Source organism: Dipodomys merriami, unplaced genomic scaffold, assembly GCF_024711535.1.
Source record: "Dipodomys merriami isolate MVZ:Mamm:240054 unplaced genomic scaffold, mDipMer1.0.p SCAF_185, whole genome shotgun sequence".
In the NCBI taxonomy this organism is placed as follows: Eukaryota; Metazoa; Chordata; class Mammalia; order Rodentia; family Heteromyidae; genus Dipodomys; species Dipodomys merriami.
In genome coordinates this window covers 1,897,676-1,919,202 of record NW_027203215.1, presented here as the reverse complement: position 1 = coordinate 1,919,202, position 21,527 = coordinate 1,897,676, and the positions used below count along the sequence as shown (strand labels likewise).

The window sequence follows — 21,527 nt, the reverse complement described above, 5'->3', positions numbered from 1 at the left end:
TGACCTTATCACTGTAAGCTTAAGGATAGTGGAGAGCAAGATGGCTGTCAATGAGGGAAGAGTAGGACCTTGCAGACAAGCTCCAAGGCAAACCAGCAGGCCCTGGAGACTTGAGCTTCAAGGCTCAGTTGTTTGAGTTGGTTGAGGAGCAAGTACACATGTAGACTTGTCTATCTGACTCTGAATGTTGTATGGTTTACTGATTCTCTGCTGCTTCCCTATGAAAAGAAATGATGTCCTAAGACACTTGGTTCCTTAGTTAAAATTTTTTATTGGGATATGGAAGGGAGAAATCTAGTTGATATTTCACGCAAATATTTTAATTTAAAACACTATTTTTGAACCAGCTAAGTATTTGTGAGCCATCAATGGAAGCTGTACTTTTAATTCAGTGCACTTACTTAGGTAAAGCTTTATTGTAAAACATGTATCCACATTAGATACAGATAATGTTACATTATGGCCGGAACTGCCAAAAGTAAAATAATAGCTCCAAATTAGTCTCTTAAACTTTTGAAATGGGGCAACAGTAAAATTCTTATAGACACAGTCATTGTATAAAGTCTCTGCAATGCTATAGATGTTTCTCTTCTCAGTTTGCAAAATTCATGAGGTTAATAAGTATTAAAATTCTCATTACTATATCATATCAGGTAGGGATGTAGCTCATGGGTGTAATAAACTTGTTCTATTGTTGCAACTCCATCAAATGTCAAGACTACACTTACCTAGCATGATAAAAACTCCCATACCTCTCTGCATACAAACTAATGTGATGAAAAATATTACATATGGGGTTTCTGAGAGCTCACAATTTAAATCCTGATACCCATTGACTTCCCACATAAGGTTTTAGTAGGTGGCAATTAGGTTTTGAAAGAGAATCACTGTTAGCAACATACTATTGGTTGAACTGTAGACATATACTGGACAGTTACATCATTCACCACCGTTGTCGTCCTTTTTTCGATTTTGAGTGACTTTTCCAAAGCATCACTAGTTCCAAGTACTTACATAGCACAACTCTTTCCCTTCATTTTTGTAAGCCTTATAGGCTAGTATTGATGGCCATAATAGCTGACCCTTTCAGCAAGAAGTGAAAGAAGTTTCTCTGGCTGTCTTCTACACAGGCTCCTCTGACTCCCCTCCCCTTCCTGTGATTTTCTATCTCTGATCTTCTCTGTTCATTTCTGGAGACCACATCAGTTTCAGCTACCTCTCACAACATCACCCTTCTCAAATACCACTCTTCTTTTTTTTTTTTTTGGTCAGTCATGGGGCTTGAACTCTGGGCCTGGGGACTGTCCCTCAGCTCTTCAGCTCAAGGCGAGCACTCTACCACTTGAGCCACAACACCACTTCTGGTTTTCTAGTGGTTTATTGGAGATAAGAGTCTCACGGACTTTTTTCTGCCTGGGCTGTCTTTGAACCATGATCCTCAGATCTCAGCCTCCTGAGTAGCTAGGATTATAGGTGTGAGCCACTGGCGCCCAGCAGATACCACTCTTGTAATAAACAGCTTAAGACAAATTACCATTAGCGATTCATTTGGGGACCCGTAAAGAAAAATGGAATAAGGAAAATTCTACCTAGAAATTTAAACCGTTGTCATAGGATGAGGAATTTTGTCCCTCAGCTCTTAGGTAGAGGAGGGGATGGAAGATAGATCACCTCCTACCCACATCTTTTTCCCTTTTAAGTATGCTCAGTGTTCATGAAACAGATAGGCTTCTGGCTGTGAGCTAGGCATTAGGTTCTTTCCCCAGCAATAAATCATGATTTGTCTAAGCCAAACACAGACCCATTTCCTAAGATTAATGTGAATACAAGGGAGGAGGTGGGGACCATGACTCACTCACTTAGGCCAAAGGAGCCAGAGGAATCCTGGCCAGAAAAATTTCATTCAGAAAACCTTTTCCTCGGTCAAACCTTAAGAATCATAGGTCTTTTCTTCTTCCCCATTCCTTTTGCCTGGAATTCAGATCAGCTGCCTGGCAGCCATCTTCCTATCACAAATTGAAAATTGGGGGACAAGATGCAACATTTTAAAGATAGATGACTTATAAGCCTGGTCCCATAACCTCAATGTTGAGCTTATTTCTAGAATTCTTATTCCTCAAAGAAAAAAACCTGCATTTTAAAGTTTCTGTTACCTGGATCTTGTAGCAGAAAGCATTGCAAAGTAACAGCAGCTGGTAGGCATTAGTACTCAGGCCACATTTTATTTTTCATGGCTAGGACAGTATTTTAATAACTGGAATTCAGTGCTTTTCAGCATGGTTGGCTGTGAATAGATAATGATCAGTCTTAGTTTAATCATGTGTCAATAATAATTTTACTTCTCAGCCTTTCAGAGGGCCTTGTGTTCATGAACTTTGTCTGAGGACACTTAGACACATATCATTAAAATGGGAAGCTATGCTGGCTTCCTGGGCTTGTTAGGGCTTGTATGATATGAAACCATATGCTTTCCAGGTTTGCACTGGTTTAGGTCATTATTAGGCACTAATAGTGTTAAACACTCCAAACTCAAAGCAACTGTTCAATCAGTTGGTCACTCCCGGTTGCAACAAGGATAAACCCAGGATTTTATCTTCTACTCTTGCTCTCTGAGGTTTCTAAGACTGATGGCAAGCATTCCAAGAAATGCTTTGAGATACTGGCTAGATGAAGTTGGCTATGTGTGGCTCTGTGTTCCACATCTGTCTCCTGTAAAATGTAATGGTATCCTTATGGGTCTCCTCATGGACTGATATTTACCACATACATAATCGGTATATTCAAGCAGTAGAAAAAGATTAGAAAATATGAATTTTAAGTTTTTCTAGCTTCAACCCTATCAAGCAGGCAATAACTTAACATTAATTCTATTGTTTGCATCATAACTTTAAAGCTGATAAGTCAAGAAATAAAATTAGTATTTAGACAAGATTTATTGTCTCTGCTGGAAAAGATGAGGAATTTCCTAAATTTACCCAACATCTTACCTCTTCTACTAAATCTCTTAATTATAATTACAGAAAAGATTGTAAATGTCATAGCTTGATTGAAAATAAGTTGCAAGTAAGTCTCCCATGCTTTGCTTTATAGATTCAACTCTCAGATAATGAGTGGCATTTATCATATTATGTAAATGTTCTTTTAAAGCCAATTAAATGAATGGATTCTTACAGGAGACAATCCTATATTATTGAAACATTGCTCTTTGGAGTAGAATTTTCCAAGTATTACGGGAAAAAATGCCCTATGAATCTCATTTTACCTACCTTTTTGGGTTCTCATGTTTTCATAACCCTTTATGTCTCAAGGTGGAATATCCACTTATGGAGCTGAAGTTTTTTTTTAGCTAAAAACAAATATTTGAAAGTAGTTTAATGAAGATTATTCATAAAAGAGCTCACTTGATGAGCTGAGTTTTCACTCTAGGACATCAGTTTTCCCATCTATTACTTACTCAAAGAAGTACTCACATGTAAAAGTATTAAGTTTAAAATTTCTTTCCTTCTATCCTCCCTCCCTCCCTCCCTCCCTCCCTCCCTCCTCCTTCTTTCCTTCCGCCCCCTTCTTTCCTTCCTTCCTTTTCTTCCTACTGTGTTTGAACTCAGGGCCTCATATTTGCTTGGTGTGGTAGGCAGGTGCTCTACCACGTGAGCTATGTCCCCAGTCCTTTTCTGCTTTAGTTATTTTTTTGGATAGGGTCTTGCGTTTTTGCTCAGGGATAGCTATAGATGCCGATCCGACTACCTATGTCTTTTTCATAGGACTATTTAAGTGTGCAAAACCATACCTGATTTTTGCCTCTGTTGACTTCAAATTGCAATCCTTTCAATTTCAGCCTATTAGCTAGGATTGCAGATATGAGCCACTGTACCTGGCCCCAAATCCTAAATTCACAAATAGAAAAACAAAACAAACCACAGTGGATAACATCATAGGTAAAATGTTTGGCATCAGTATGATTGTTCCAGAGAAATTGATCCCCCCACCCCACTCGCACCTCCTTCCTACTCTCTTCTTTCTTGTACTTAGGGTCAAACCCAGAGTCTTGTCTGTGCTGGGAAAGTGCTCTAACACTGAGATACATCCTCATAACAGACATTTTCCTTCTGAAACCTGATGCAAGTGAGCAGTTTCAAAAATGACCAAGTTTTCAATGTATACTTAGGTATGAGTTGAATTTTGTTTATCCTGTTCAGTAATTGGTAGTTTCTTTTTATCAGAAATTCTTAAAACTAATTTATAAGACATTGGTCAAATCAACAGTCATCAAATGAAACCAAATAGTGAGAAAAGAATTAAGGAAAAACATACAAAAGAAACAAAAAAAATCACATAGTACATTATAAATACATTAAATACAACAGCAAGAAAGATAAAAACACTTGTGTCCTTATCTTGGGGTTCATTTCGCTTAGCATCATCTTATATAGTCATGTGTACATAGCTTTTGACCATTTTTGCTTGTCCTAGACATATACTAGTTATTGCAAATAAGGGAAACTATGGGACCTATGTTTCTTGGGGCCTGGCTTACTTCATTTAATATATTTATATATTTATATATATTTAATATATTTTTCCTAACAAATGGGGTGGTGTCATTCTTTCTTCCCCCATGGTAAACCCCTGTTTTCACTGTATTTGATTCTTGTGCCCTACATCTTGTATGTACATTTTTCTAATTTGGGGAAGGGAAGGGAAATAACAAAATGCTGAAGTAAGGATACAGGTTGACCTATTGTAACAATGACATGTGCAAGACACTGTTGAAAACGAACTTTACAACTTCGGGTGGGGGATAGAGGGTGGAGGGAGGATTTGAAGTAGGGTGGAAAGGAATGGTAGGGGAAAAACAAAGGAGGAGGTAACAATTCTTGATAGGAAAGGTACTCATTACCTCACTCATGTAACTGTAACCCCTCTGTACAGTATCTTTATAATGAAAATATATATTTAAAAAGAATTAAGGAACCCCCTCCCCATAGATCCTTTAACCCATCACACTATATCCATGATTCACTTGGAGAACATTTTCAACTTTTAGCTTTATCTGGAATTCACTTCTACACAGGTAAATAACACATATACTCTTTTGTTTATTGATCATCCATTGGTATATTATATCCAATAGCAGACATTGATGATTATTCCAATTTGATATCCCAGCATTAATCTATTCCCGTGATTTTCTCAGCTTACTTTTTATAATTTTCATAGTGAAGCTAGTATTTTCAATCAGACTACACCAGTATGGCTCTATATAGTATATTATAATTGAGATTGTTTTGTACAACGGTTAGTTTTCGAGTATCTTTTATAAAAATACTTCAGATGAGCTATGAAATACTGATGTTTTTCTAAATACCAAAATTTAAATTGATCCATGCTTTCTGTTTCCTAGCTAGCTTCCCTGTGTAGATTTGTATTCTCTATCCCCAGGCAGGATTGATTATTCTCAGGGCATGACTTATTACTCATTTGGGAGTTTTTCTGCTCCAATATTCAGTTTCTCCTTTTAGAATCATATATCTTATTGTTGTTGTCATCATTGTTTATAATCTTGGTTTGATGGAATTCATCTTTCAGTACCATCTGAGAAAAGGTGTATGAGAAGTATATTTTAGTTACAGGTCTGAAAATACCTTTTTCAACTTAGATTTCTCTGCCTGCATAAATCATTAATAAAATATATGCATTGGACAACATTTTTTCTTTATAATTTTGAAGCCATTATTCTATTGCTTTCAGATGTCCTGTGTTGATGTTTCAAACACATTCTTCTTTCTCCTGACTTGTTTTCCTCCTCTGGAAAATTTTAGGGTCTTATTGTCTCTGTGATATAACTTTGATATAACTTTGGAGCTTATGTACTTTATAGGCTGAGATTTTAAATGACAGTTAAATATATTGATTTTTTTCCTTACTGACATTAAAAATTAACACCTTAAGGGTAGAACATTAATTTTGATGCCCAAATAAAAAGAAGGAACTTCTGTGTACAATACATATCACACCTATATTTCAAATAAATGTGTTGGCTCAATACTATATTTTATGTACAAATATATAATATTATAAGGCATTGGATTTACAATGTATTCATATCGAGAATCAAATTTATTGTTATTTTTCCCATAGAATTTCATCATACTCAATTCTGAAAAGATGAGTCAAGTAGAAACTTTTCTTTCTTTTTTGGCCATACATGGGTTTGAAATAAGTCCCCTGGATGACTAGGTTTGAGTGATAGCCCTGGTCTGTGCCTCTAGGCCTGGTTTTCTCTGGCTGGTTCTTGAGCCTGCCTTGGTACTGCCCAAATGAGCTGTGATCTTCTTGCTTCTAGGTTTCCTGTTGTGGCTTGGATCATAATATCCAGCTTCTCTCTATGTAAATGGACTTTGCAGAGTTTTCTGTCGAAGGTTGGCCTGACATCATGATCTTTCCAATCTCAGCCTCACAAATATCTTGAAAGACAGACATGCAGACCCAAAGAAACATAGGCTCCATGGTTTCCCTCATTTGTAATAATTAGTGTATGCCTTGGATAGTCCTAGCAGAGGATCATAATAGCTCCCTATGACCACATAAAATGATGCTAATTGAGGTGAACTCTAAGATAAGAGGTTTTCTTGGTTGTTCTCTTTATATTTCTTTTTTTTTTTTTCATTTTTCCCCCTTTGGCTTATCTCTGGTCATCACTTTTTATTTTGGTCCTCTGTGTCTTTGTATATATGTTTATCTGATTTGGGGTAGGGAAGGGTAATAACAAAATGACGATACAAAGGACAAATGCAACAGCGATACTGATAAGACACTATGTTGGAAATGAACTTTACAACATGGGCAGTGGGGTGGCGAGGGAGTGTGGGAGAAAAATGAGGGAAGGAGTAACAATATTTGACAGAAAATGTACACACTACCTTACCTATGCAACTGTAACTCCTCTGTACATCATCTTTATAATAAAATTAATATAAAAAAGCAGGATAAAAGTTATACTTCCTCACCACAACCAAAAAGAAAAGAAAAGAAAAGCTAGGCATATGCTACCATGCCCAGCTATGGGTTGAAAAAAGATCTTACAAAGTTTTCTTCTCCTACTGAACTTGAACTCGCTTCCTGTTCTCAGTCCTTCAAATAGCTAGGATTACAGGTATAAGCCACCAGCTCTTGGCTTGAAAATTTTCAAAATGTGATTAATAATGAAATGCTTTTTAGCAAATAGTCATATTAGATCAGTGTTATTAGACTTTATTACATAGTAATATGGATACACAGTAGTCATTTAACAAATACTTGTATTTATCATCAAATTCCAAGTACACAGCATAAAAATCTGAAGTTTATATGTGCTATATTGTAACCATTATGAGGAAGAATGTTTACAATTAATTCTTAGGATATTGTATTATCATGTACAGATTTAACAAGAAAATATCAATGTATATAAATTAACTGGGTTACTGCCAGACTTTTTCCTGCCAATGAAATCCTCTGAAATTTGAGATGTATTTCATTCCTTAGACTTTCAAAAGGACTTTCTTCAAACTTTCTCATATTCTCTTTTTTGATGTACAATAGAGAAAACCATGGGCAGTGGGCCAACAGCCTATCGTATCATTATTCCTTTAGATGTAAGTTTCTTAATCTATTAAATGAGAAGAAGCAGATTCATTCACTTCCATAGTGATGGGTCACACTTATGAGAGAGAGATTCTCAGTGTCATGGACAGTTTCTTCTTGCTTTTACTATTTGCTTAAGAAAGGGATGGAGGCATTGTCCTGAATGAAATGTCCACTATAACTCCCCTGGGTGATATGTCAGAGTATACAGTCACGTGCACCTGGGAGCCCCAGGACACAGAGGGTAGGCATCCTTCAGCAAGACCAAATCATGGCAAAGGACTTGGTTCCTGTGACAAGTGCTGCTTTCTTACAGACTTGTTTGACCTAAGTTTTTAAATTTTTCCTACCTATAGATCCAAGAATTGATACAAAGTCTCACCTGCTTGCCACAAAGAACTTTCAGGGGTTAGTGTGATGGGAATATAGTATTTTTTTGTCACAGGAAGGGAGCTAGCTAATGTACACATAGTCTGAATGAAATGTATCACACATTTCTTAAAATGGGAAGGACATCTACCAGTTTCTTACTTGTGTATGCCTCCCCTCACTTCAATGCTTAGAGGACCTTTGAGAAGTGTGATTTAGACTATTAAGGCTCCTAACTGGCTGTCCTACAGAGAGTTAATGACTAATGTGGAGGGAGGCAGTGACCAGCCTCTGTTTCATCTTTTCATTGTCTGCCAGAGTAGCATGTAATCTCTTCCAGGCATCTGCAACTAAAGGCAAAACATGCCAATTATTTTTATTGATCTAAAACCTTCATAGGTGAAACACCTTGCCAGGGCAGCATATGGAAATTTAGATAAGGAAATGATTGCAGAGACACAGAAAAGGTTTTGCTATTTGGAAGAGAATGTGTAGACCTTTAAAAAATGAGGAGGTACTTGGTATTATAGAGCTTACGAGTGCCAAAGACGAATCATGCAGTTGCTGCAATGGAAATTGATTACCAAGGCTTCGATGAGTCACATGCCTTTGGAATTAAGTACTCCAATCTGTTATTGTCAGTATCCTGATGGGTCAACCAGGCTGTGAATGGGAATTTGCATTAAACTGATTTGAGTGTTTTTTCTTGAACTAACATCACTCAATCAAGAAACATATTCAGACAGAGTGAGATAAGCCTGACTGTATTTGATTTGGAAAAGCAGAGGGGCAAAGGATTAGCAGGCAGAATTTAAAAGTACCATAAAGCTGGCTCTCCAAGCTGGTCTAGGGAAAAGCAGGTAAGAATTCTCTGTGCCATAAACAGTGTGCACAACCAAAGCAAATTCGTTTCTCAGCTCTGTAGCATGTTGATGTAGTCATGGATTACAAACCCATCTGGCAATGCAGAAGGCTTCTTCTTAGATGATTCCATATCTGACTGCAAAAGGACAAGTATTTTCCATCTGTCTCAGGGTCAAGCACCTATATTTCCACTGTACCTTTGCCATGTACTCTACTTCTTTTTCATACTTTGTATTTTCTCATTCACTGATCTTTTGACTTCAGGAAAGCTACTTGCTTAATATGGAAAGAAGCATTTATGTAAAGAGCATAAGTAGGCTAGACAATCTCAGGTTCACTCAGGTCTGACATTGTGTGAGTAGAAAATATCATACAGGCCACATTTCATTTTGACAGTGGATGGTGGATACTTTTTGCAGATTAGGTGCTGTGACTCACAAGGTACCTTCTCTGCGTATTGTTCTCATGACACATACTAACTGATGTTTTCAAGCATGCACAAATCCTCAGGGGCTATGCTGTGTTTTCAGTGTACATGATGGATTTTGGTAGTTATTGAGAATTGACAACATTTAATTGTTGAGTGAATAAATGCCTTCAGTTTAAGAAGCAGCATCTATTAATGATAAAAATGATTCTGACTCACTAAACTATGCATAAAGCAAAGGAGTCCCTGTTATCTACTATTAATCACCCATATAGATATGCTAAAAAGGGTTTTGAAGGGTGAGGAAAGAGCATCAAAAACTTGTTAGTTAGGATGGATGTTGCTGATCTTGCCTTTAAAACCAGTTAATGTGGAGACAGAAGTGGAAGAATTTTTGAAGCCAGTCTAGGTAAGTTAAAGGGACCTTGTCCCCAGAATAAAAGGTCTGAGATAGAGATGTGGGAGAGTTCTTGGCTGACATGCCTGAGAACCCTAGGCTAAGTGTTTACTACTGCAAAACAAACAAAACCAACATTATGTGCTGGACAGTCCTTTACAGGATGCAAAAAAGGCAAAATATATAGCTTGGCATTATAACACATTCTAAATAATGCCAAGTTCAAGCTGTATTCCTTCAATTAACAATAAAAACAAAAGCTATCTAACATCTAAGTATTGTTTTTACCTGGTTCAAGGATTACTTACAAGTATCACAGCTGACTAATGTCTACCTTACTAAGCAATAAAATAAAAATTTGGTGAAGACGTAAGTTTTCTGGTTTACAGATCAACCAGGACTTTTTGGAGTAATAGCTGACCTCTTATCAGTGCCAAGAGTCCCTTACGTTTCCATTCTGTCTACTCCCAGGGTTGCCATGGTAACACTATCAGAGTGTTCTTACTGATGATTACTGCCTGCCAGAAGTCTAAGAGATATTTTACTCTGTAGGAGACTTCACTGCCATACATCCCTTCCATGACTGTCTGCCACTACCAGATATAGGAATCATGAACACTAGTTTTGTCTGTAATCATGCTGGGACTTAGTATTCACAGGATATGCACCTTCAGTTGTTTTTTTAGGTCATGTCTTTGCTTGGTTTTAAAATACAGGAAGTGTTTCTTAAAAATCAACATATTTATCTTAAAACTTGCTGAATTTGTCTCTTGAACTTCCTTTCTTAAGCAGAAGTCAGTGAAGTTTTGGAAACAAGCCATTAGCACGAGGAGCACTCATTGTTTGAAAGTGTTACCATTTGAGCAATCAATATTTCTTTCCTCAGTGTGAGTCTGGGTTTGTTCTGAAATAACCTCAGAGTTGAGAAAATCCCTGGAGACATGGTCAAAGGTGACAAAAGGAGTTTTATTAGCCAGTGTCATGCCACCCTGCAACTCAAAGACTGTCAGGGCTGTCAACTGTTAAACTGGTTCAGAGTCCAAAGAGCCAACTGCCAGGTGATTCTGATTGGCTGAGCCCTGTGGCCACCTAAAAACCTATGTAGCAGTTGCTGGTCATCAACTATGGTTAAAACTAGGCAGACAGAACTGAAAGTGGGGGCCAACAAGAAAACTGGGTTCTCACAGTTCAGTCAAACACCATTCAGCTTGAACTACAGGTTCTGTTGTTGACTTCTTGTTTGAACTGGAGGTCTAGCTATTAAAAATCCTGAAACAGTGCACTGAAGGTAATGTCTGGGATATCTTGAAGTCTAGAATGATAAAAATTAGTAGAACACTTATGACCTCAAAAGAGCAAGACCACTGGTTATTACAGAGCCAGGCACTGATGGTTCATACCTACAATCCTAGCTTCTCAAGCAGCTCAAGCAGGAATGTCCACGAGATGTTTATCTTTAATCAACCATCAAAAGCCAGAAGTGGAGCTGTGATTCAAGTAGTAGACTTGAGCACAAAAGCTCAGGGACAGTGCCCAGACCCTGAGTTCAAGCCCAAAGACTGGCAATAAAATAAATAAAAGGTAGAAATCAGGCAAAAATTTCAGAATCTAATTTTGAGAAGTAATTTCAGGAAGTAATTTTGTAATAGGGTTAAATAAGAGCCTGAGAAAATAAATCTAGAAAGAACATTGTGCAAAGGGAAGACAATTTAGGACTTCATCATTTAATGGTATAAGGCATAACTTTCGGGAAACTAAGAAGTATTTAGAGGGTTGTGCTACAAGAGGAGGAAGTAGGATGGAAGTGTGTGTTAAAGGTCTAAGGAATTCACCACAGGAAAGACGGCTGTATTCCCATCCAACTTCTGTTAAAATCGAGAAAAATTGGCTGGGAAGAATAAGGCTTAGCCTATTCCAGCCACCGGGGGGCTTAATTTAATGTTTCTTGTTTACCTAAAAGTCCTTTTCCCAAATTCTTCACCCCTCCCTCTTCTGACTCTAGAGAAGAATAAACAATTGATCAATGTTTATACACATATCACAGTCTTGAGTTTTCAATTGTAGTTATATGACCTTCAGAGAGCAGAGACAGAAACTTGTTTTTGTAGTTTCCCTACTTGAAGAGGTATCAGGTTTCTAAACAATCATATTGTACAATCTTCCTTCAAGTTCTATGATATGAAAAGTTATGAAGTTGACAAATACATAAAACTGTGTCATTAACATCATGGAAACAGATATCAGTATTAAAACTAAATTTCAGCCAAAAAAGTCAATATAATATTATGTTCTAGAATATGTAATAACCAGACCTGTGTCATAGGCATTCATTCTTACATAATTTTCGTAAACATCAGTCTGTCCAGATATTTTTCTTTTGAGGTGTTTGAGTGCTTGCTGTGCCTATCTTTCTCAGTACCTATTACTTAGTACCTATTCATATATAGTTATAAATAAACAACTGGGTCCAAAGAAGTGCCCAAGGGAGTCACTTGCAAATGACCCTAACTCCTCCTTATGATTAAGGTCAACATTCCCTAATTTTTCTTCTTTATTTACTAAATACAGGTTGGCTAAAATACCCATGGACCAACCAACTGTAGCTTACAGTTCTTGCTATGTTGTTTTTAAAAGTGTTCAGCTTTGGGGCACTAGGGGCTTTCCATACTGGTGTTTTGCAAGGTGTTTTAGAGAATGCAAGTATGTAAGTCCTTATGATTGAAGTTATTACTTGGTCAAGCTTTTAGTAGTCCATAACCATCCATAGAGTACTGTCTGTTTTTTTCCTAGAGACCATATAGTAAAATATACAAAGCCACAATAGAAATCACTGTTTTGGCATCCTTAAAATCTTTAGAGGAGGCTCTGTCATTCCCCATCCCCCTTCCTAAAATAAGATGTTGTTGTTAGTTTGCTACTTTGTGGATGGGGCAGTTATAATTTCCACTTAGCTTATAGGATTTACATTTAAATAGGATCTGATCATGACTCTAAGATGGGAGTTGTATGCCACGCTGACTCCAGTGGAGTCTGCTTAGCATGGGAAACCATCTATCAGACCATGATAGGGGCTTCAGAGACCTATCTCCAAGTTTTGGGACTTCACCGAAGTCTACCTTGGAGAATAGGGCTTCTAAGAGGCCTACTCCTGGAAAAAGGCTGGCAAACCCCTGGGAAAAGATGTGTTTCTGTCTTTCTTCCCTCATAAGAGTGCCTGTTAATCTTTTACTGCTTCTACTGCTTTTTGTACTTGCTCATTATCAACGTTCCCTTATTCAAAGCTCTTTCTTAAGAATGTTGATGACTCCAATATCTGATGAGTGTCTTAAAAAATATGACGGACTCACCAGAGTTAAGTGCTACCCTGAAACCCCTCTTATGAAGGCTAGTAGACAAGTTATAAGTAAATATAAAAGTATTGGGGGTTTCACAAAGTCACTTCAGCAGAAGGAATTATTTGTAAGGGATTTACAAGAAGCTATAGGCTCAGCTAAAACAGAAAGAATGTATGGCAATTGCTGAGATAATTATTTAGGAGAGAGAATTTCCTGCTATTTACTAAGAGAATTGCTAGGTCTCCTTAAAGTTTACTATTAAAGAAGAGACAGGAAAGATCTTATGGGAAAGTTAAGGCCTCTATAAAAATAGGTAATGGTTAATTGGTGACAAACATCGAAACCCAAACCCATTGTATTCCTTAGAGATAAGCTGGAGACAAATGCCTATCAGGTGCCCAGCTGGTGACCACCCAAGAATGAAGCCATGCAGCAAGATTGTGTAACCTTTTGCCCTTTCTCATGAGACTTCTGTTATAAAAGTTTGCTATCCTCTGCATTAAATCGCACTCAGCACTCAGCATCCACTCCTAATGTGTGTGAGTTGTCTGTTTGCCATCTCCCCACCTATTCCAGGTTCCTCCCTTAGGTGTCCTCCGTCGTCCCGACAGAACCTGGTCCGTGGCAGTTGTCAATATCCAATTTCCTTTGGAGAACACTTAAATATTTATATACCTGTGATAGCATTAGTATTGAAAATTAAAATGTTTTATTCTCTTATCTGAAATGTTTTTCTTCATCCATTTACTTTGTTTTTTTCTTTTTTATTTTAAAGGCTTTTATATTATTTGTCTTTTTCATGTTTAGGTCTACTGTTTTAAGAATTCTTTTATAATGATGGTATTACCTTCACAGCCATATTATTCACAGGTATTGTAATATGCAGTTCCATATTTTCCTTTACTACTGAGAAACTTTAGGTATATAATATATATCTATATATATATGCACATATACACACTTACATCTTTCAGGCATGTGATAAAGTCATATTTCTGAAATAATCTATACTGCCTTGATACTTAAAATAATTTTTGTACAGAATTACACATTCAATTATTTTCTCAGAAGTTTTCTTAGAATTCTGTTTTCTAATATGTTTTGATTGCTTTAGAGAAAATACATACTACCTTCATTTTCATTCTCTAGAAATCAAGGTTTTATCATTTAAGAGATGACATTTTATGGAAGGGACAAGACCAGGGGAAGAAAAATGAGGGAAGGAAAAAAAGAATGGAGACACATAAAGATCCACTGTGATAGGTTTCTGTGCAAACCACCACCTTGAAACATGTCATGAAGAATAGCAGGTACAACCTAAGAATGATGATGACAATAATGATAATGGGGAATGTATATGAAAGAGGGACTGTCTAGGAAGGAACAAGTAGAAGGGCGAGAGGGGAAAGGAAGGGATAATGAGAGGTAAAAAGAATCAAAGGGTATTACATATGTGTATGTGATATGCAGAAGAATGCGTACTGCATACATATATGTATTTTTGTGCATGAGGGAAGGAATGGGAATATGGTGAAGAGTAAATTTGTTCATTGTGCCCTGTTTACGTGTATGGAAATGTCACAAAGAAGCCATCTGCTTATCATGCATATCACAACATGATACACTATTTGAAGATGATATCAATGAAGGACTTCTTTTTTTCTTTTGTATTTCTGGCTCTTGTTTTGAAAAACTGTATGACATTCTTATGTGAGTATACCATAGTATGGTAATCAATCCTGTGGAATCATTTGGAGATGTAGCTACTCCTATCTAAATTCATACATGCATGGCAATGCATTTCCCATTAAGTAAATTCACACATTTCCACAAGTATTTCCTACTGAGGTGTTGGCTGCTGTTGTTTTTGAAACTTAAGAAAAACTATTAGCAAGTCACCTCAAAGACAGCTAATGCGCACTACCAATGCATATATATTCCCATCATCTTGACCTTATAAGATACTGTGGCTACCTCAGAAACTTCTTTATTTTTATTCCTTAAAAGATAAAACACTGGGAACATCAGAAACAGAACAGCAATTAACTCTTATCTGAAGATGTTGAATGACACATTGACAAGCAGAATTCTAAGATTCCCAAACCCTGGCTTGCAACTCCCTCCCTTTGTTGTAGAGAGAAGTGAATATGATGGGATTTTACTTCCATAATTAGGTTATATTATATGGCACTGGTGATAGAATTTTAATGGAAATAATTAGTGTTTCTAATAAGTTGATTTTTGAATTAATCAAAAGGGAGAGTTTTCTGAGTGTTTACCCTAATCAGTGAATCTTTTCTCAGATCAAGACATTGGAGGCAGAATAATCAGAGGTTCCAAGCAGGAAATATGCTCACTTGTCAGCTATGAAGATACCAACTGCCATATTTTAGAGGATCACATAGTAGGAAAGAGCAAGCAGCATCTATCAACTATAGCTTGATTTCTACAGCCACAGGGACTGAATTCTGCCATTAGCCAATAAGCCTTGACAAGGACACCAAGCCTCAGATAACATCACAGCTCTTACTAGCACTTTCATTTCAGACTAAGAGGACCCTACTAACTTGCATCCGGAATCTTGACATATGTAAATTCTGAGATAATAAATTTGCGTCCTTTTAAGCCTCTAAATTTCTCCTATTTAGCTATGTAAACATATACAATTGATACCATTAATTCATGTAGAACTAATCTATAACTTCAGGGTTATGTTCACCTTCAATGCTTCTACCTCATTTGTGACTACATGTGGCAGAGGACAAATCTGTCTCTTTTAATAAAGACCCACATCCCACAGAGCTATCCAAGCAACCAGAAATCAATGGGAAAGTGAAATAATCAATAATGACGACTGCACTGAGGTCACAGTTCTGCCACAACCAGAAAGCCCTGTGAGAGAAGGGAATATGGTGAGTATCTGCCTTTATTTGCTATCCATGGGCCACAGACTCAGGGATGCATTATGTTACTACTTGGCAGAAAGGCAAAATGCAAATGGATTTAACAGTTGTTTTCCAGTAGAGTTTGGAAGCTTATTTGCATTAAAAAAAATTCTGTAAAGCTTAGCGACAGAAAAAAAAATGTTTGAGAGTCATGAATCCAGAAATGGTTTAGCTAAGTGTTTCTGGTGCAGGATCTCCCACAAGTTTGCAATCAAGCTAAAACAGGGCTTCACTGAGCTGAAGACCATTGAGACAGTAAGATTTGCTTCTCAGTTCACTAATGTGGCTTCTGTTAGGAAGAGATCAGTGTAGATCTCACCATAACACTGTTCACAAAAGACAGTGGCTTCCCCAGAGCAACTGAGAAGGAAGAGGAAGAAGAAGAAGAAGAAAGAAACTTCCCCAGAGCAACTGAGAAGGAAGAGGAAGAAGAAGAAAGAAAGGGAGAGAAATTAAGTTGAAATCACAGCATCATTTATAACCAAATGCTGAAAGCAATACACAATGATCATCAAGACATACTAGCATGAAATGGAAGACAAATAACTATATGAAGGTATAAATATCAAGAGGCAGAGATCAAAGAGTCATCCTTGGGCTGTATACTAACTACAGTGGGGAGTTTGGTCCAAGCCTTGAATTTGGTCCATATTCCTCTTGTGACCTAGGATACGACCAAAAGTTGACCATGTATCTAAGAATAAAAGTATTTCACAATGTGGGTGCTTTAGGAATCCTACTACCTTAGGATAATGTCCAAGCTACCACCAACTATAGATTTCCAGTGCCTACTTTATCCTACCATTGACCTCTGTGCTCTCTATTTAATAACCTCCGAACTACATGTTCATTTAGAGCCTTTCAGCTTGGAGACATGACCTGATCCTCACAAGTGATGACTTGAGCTGTTCTCATCACCTTCTCAAACACTGGTATTACCCATCCTTAGTAACTGACTCATATTACCTGACTTAGCTATGGCTCTCTTTAAAAGCAGATCCCGACAATGCATTGAAAAGGCACAATTCCAGGGACTCAAGAGAAAAGAGAATGGAAAATGAGACCTAGAAAAATGTGTGTAATTATAATGCTGGCTGCTGTGTCAAGAAAAGTCACAGATGGCTGCTCATCAGCATAACCAACTAGGAAAATCAGCAGAGAAATCATACCTGAGTGGATGGGAGATATGAGTTGTCACAAGTGAGTGCAGGGAAAAGTTCTGGGAGATGAGAAACACCAAGATAATATGAGGAGGTCATGGGACGCATGACAGTTACACCCATGTTCTGTCTTCTTTGCCCTTCTTTGACTTGGGGAAGAAATAACAAAAATTAAGTATATGATTCTCATAGTCATAATCACCACCAAAAGCTTTCCAATGTGAGACCGGATTTACTATACCTTCCCCTCTGACTTGTACTAACCTATGCTTTCATCTCTTGGACAGGGTAACCCTAATGCATGACCCCCTAAAGCTAGGTGATTGAAGGACAAACTCTAACTTCAGGATGAGACCAGCAGGTGATAGCTGAGATATGAAAAGGATGAAGTTTACAGAGATGATTCCCTGGTCATGATTCCATTCTCAACAATTCCATGAGGTTGGTTTAATACAGACAGATTGGCTCATTTTCGAACCTTCTTAATGGCAAATGTAAAACTCTTGTCCAACCGTTTTCCCTGCATCTTCTTGACCTTAGATACTATCTCATAAGCAATAATAGGAATGAAAACATTCTTCTCTGAGTTCTTACAATGCAATGTATAAAGTAGGAAATAATTATCTAAAAAAATCAAAACATCAAAATTACCTATGACTACATCAGAAACAAGTTATTTTGTCCTAATTTATTATTACACACACAGATTCTGGCCTTTAGGAATCATACTTCTCAATCATTTTCCATTTCATCAGTTAGTCTTCTGAAACAAAATTCCTTATCAGCATTCACAAGTCACCGGAAAAGCCAACCCTAAAAATCTATTTGGACAATTGTCTCTTGAAATTGACATTGGTCCCTTTGAAATAACTTCCAAGAATTCAACCAATATATCAAGTCTTATTTTCAGAATAAAAAAAAAACCCCGAAGTCCCCATTGATAAAGTTGTCCTAATTCTACAGACAGCACACTAGGTCAAGGTACAAAACAATTGCACTCCTTTCCAAAAACTGGCTCTGTCATCACAATTTACTCAAGTTTCTATAACTGGACAAGATTCCTGGCATTCTCAATTATTATGGTATGCCAAAGTATACATAAGAAATAAAGCAGGTGGTACACAATGTGATTTGGGGTCTGAATACTCACTGAATGAATGTTAAAAGGACCCAATTCAGGTGATATGTGACAGACAATCCCTGAAACAAGATGGTAGCACGAATTCGCTTTCATAGCTTGAGAGAATATTTTGGTAGAGAAGAATATCCTACAGTTACAATGAGTCATTTAAAAGGGGAAGGAGAGCCATTCATACTAGGACAATAGGATTAGCTCATTATTAAACTGTATCACTGCCCTGTGAAGAGATAATGAAAAACTGAAGGCATTGAAAAAATAAGTGTGAAGAACTGAAGAAGCTCTTTGTTAGATTTCAAAGAGGTCTTATCCTGTACAGTGGGAGAGTAAAAGAAGCCGAAGATCAAACTTAGGATTTGACAGTAAAAGTTACAGAGCTTCAACAATGACTGTTCCACCAGGAAGCAAAGCTGTTGGGCAAGTGTGCAATATATGAGGGGAAGAAGTCTCAGAGGTCCTGAAGGTCTTGACTCACCAGAATTCTATGAACACTTCGAAGTTATAGGGGTGTTCATCCTCCCTGCTAAGTAATCTCCTGGTACAGAAAGACACTTCAGAGACCTTTCCCACAAAAATCTATTGTCACCTCCTTTGGCTAGCTGCCTGATCAATTGCTTGAGGTAAATTAATACAGCTGGAGATGTACAGGGCCTGTTAAGGGAGGAAGGAAAGGAATTATATCTCAAGGAAGCTACAAAAATTAACCAAAATATATTAGCATATATTAAATATAAGAAAGAAGTTACAAACTCAGAAAGAAAGAACTCTCTCTGGATATTACATATACACCTCAATGAGAACTTCAAGGACTATTATAAATCACTGCTAAAGTTGCCTCAAGAATTCTGAAGAAAATGATAATCCATGCTGAGTGAAGTTGTGGTACCTAAATTTCTAGGTAGATTGTGGAGGGAAAAAAGAAGGCTCAGATACATGTATTAAAATTGAGGTTGTATTTAAAAACTCTGTAATGTAGGCTTAAATTTTTTAAGAAAGGTTAAATCTCATATTAGGTGTTCTCGCTACAACAACAAAAATGAAAAAAATATTAAAGGTTCAGGAAAGCGGACACTGCTGCAATGAACATATTATGATGAGTGCCAAAGACCTGCCAAGAAACTACATTGTACAACAGGCTTGAAAAACAGAGCTCAGAAATGTGCTAGTGAAGGGACACCACCATTACTTGGCAGTAGAAGATGGCAATGACAGAATGGGGCTCCAAAGCAATACAGGCCAGCTGAAAACATTTGTAACTCCCAGCAGCTGGGTCATTTCAACAGTCACAGTGATAAGTAATCTCTTAGTGACAGCCAAGTTTTGGGGGAGTATGGGTGGAAGAAGGGCAACCACATGAAAAATATACAATCCAAAGAAAGAACAAATGGGTGACTGGAAGGCCAAGAATGATCATCCCAATTGAAAAAGTAAATCTTTGCCAAGCTTCTAGACTAGTTTTCAAACTAAATCCATAATCTGATGACAAAACTAGTGGCCAGGCCATAAGGACAAAAGACTGAAACATCACAGTATGCAACAACTGAAATGATTCCTTAAGTCTGTTTCCAAAGAGACCAAAACTATTTACTCAAATAACTGTATGGAAAAGAGAACTGGCTGACAATATGGTTCTCAAATGTCCCTAATGTCAGAAACATAGAACATTGTTATGGATACCAGTCAGAATAAAGCAATAAAGAGTTGCGCAAGGTAACAAGAAGAGTCCTAGAAAAACTTCCGTTTATGCTGAATTTCCTGGACCCATGGATAGACTTGGTGGTCAATTTCACTGTTATTTATTTGAAGTGATACACTTGGAAAATGAAGTAACCATCATACTGGATCTTTGTTCCTTCCTACTATGCGACCTATTCCTCAACACAGCAAGGGATGCTGCCCATCCAATTTCCTGGATGAGAAAACAAGCCTTTCATATGAGTGGTTTCTGAATTAAAGATATAAAGGATGTAAGAGTGGCTGTTGAAATAATATCTTCATTATATTGCCCAATATCCTACCTGCAATTACTCTGGAAAGCAGTAAGGTGGTTCCTCAAAAAATTAAACATAGAGTGGGCTGGGAAGGTGGCTCAGTGGTAGAGTGCTTGCCTTGCATGCATGAGGTCCTGGGTTCAATTCCTCAGCACCACATAAGCAGAAAAAGCCAGGAGTGGCGCTGTGGCTCAAGTGGTAGAGCACTAACCTTGAGCTGAAGAGCTGAGGGACAGCGCCCAGACCCAGATTCAAGCCCAAAACTGGCAAAAAAAAAAAAAAAAAAAAAATTAAACATAGAACTACCTTACCACCTATCAATTCCACCTCTGGGCATGTATCCAAAAGACCACAAACAGGTTACAACTAAGTTTTATTCACCATTATTCACCACAACCAAAGTATGGAGCCCAACTAGATGCTCCTCAATGGACAAATGGGTCAGGAAAATGTGATATATATGTATGTATGTATATGTATATATGTATGTATGTATGAATGAATGTATGTATACACACACACACACACACACACACACACAATGGAATTTTACTCATCCATTAGAAATAATATTGTACTAAGGGCTGGGAAGGTGGCTCAATGGTAGAGTGCTTGCCTTGCATGCATGAGGCCCTAGGTTCGATTCCTCAGTACCACATAAGCAGAAAAAGCCAGAAGTGGTGCTATGGCTCAAGTGGTAGACTGCTAGCCTTGAGCTGAAGAGCTGAGGGACAGTGCCCAGGCCCAGAGTTCCAGACCCCACGACCGGGAAAAGAAAAAAAAAAATATATATATATATATTTATATATAGTACCATTCACTTTTAAAAAAAAGGAAAGACTTCAAAAATAGGTTAAATGAAGTAAGTGAAGCCCAGAATGACAAAGGCTACCTGTTTTCCCTCATACATGGAAGTTAGAATTAGCTTATAAACTAATAAGTGAATACATTAGTACATTAGTAGTATGCAAGTATATACAAATGTATTAGCTGAAATACAGTAGATTCAAGGGACACCTTATAGTGTAATTCCTTAGAAAGGTGAGGTCAAAGTTCAATAAAATGAATACCAAGAAACAGGTACTTGAAGCAGGGGGAGTCATGAGGAGAGGGACGAATGAATAGAGGATGGAGGAAGAATGCAATCAAGAATTCAATGCATAGCCTAAAAATTGAAGAAAAATGAGGGAAGGGACAGACGGATAAGAATGTTGAAATGGGTGGCACTGATCAAGATGCATTGTATGTATTCACATACTGCTTTGTAAAAAGGACAAC

General features: G+C 37.4%; 1 long non-coding RNA gene across 1 annotated transcript in view; it reads left to right on the top strand.

Annotated features, from left to right (window-relative positions):
* LOC138830161 (uncharacterized) overlaps positions 1-15,609 on the top strand; it is a 60,180-nt gene extending 44,571 nt beyond the window's left edge. The window contains exons 2-3 of the long non-coding RNA XR_011372890.1: positions 14,165-14,325; positions 15,319-15,609. This is a non-coding gene — a long non-coding RNA (uncharacterized lncRNA). The remainder of the gene's footprint in view (positions 1-14,164; positions 14,326-15,318) is intronic.
* The last annotated feature ends 5,918 nt before the right edge of the window (positions 15,610-21,527 follow it).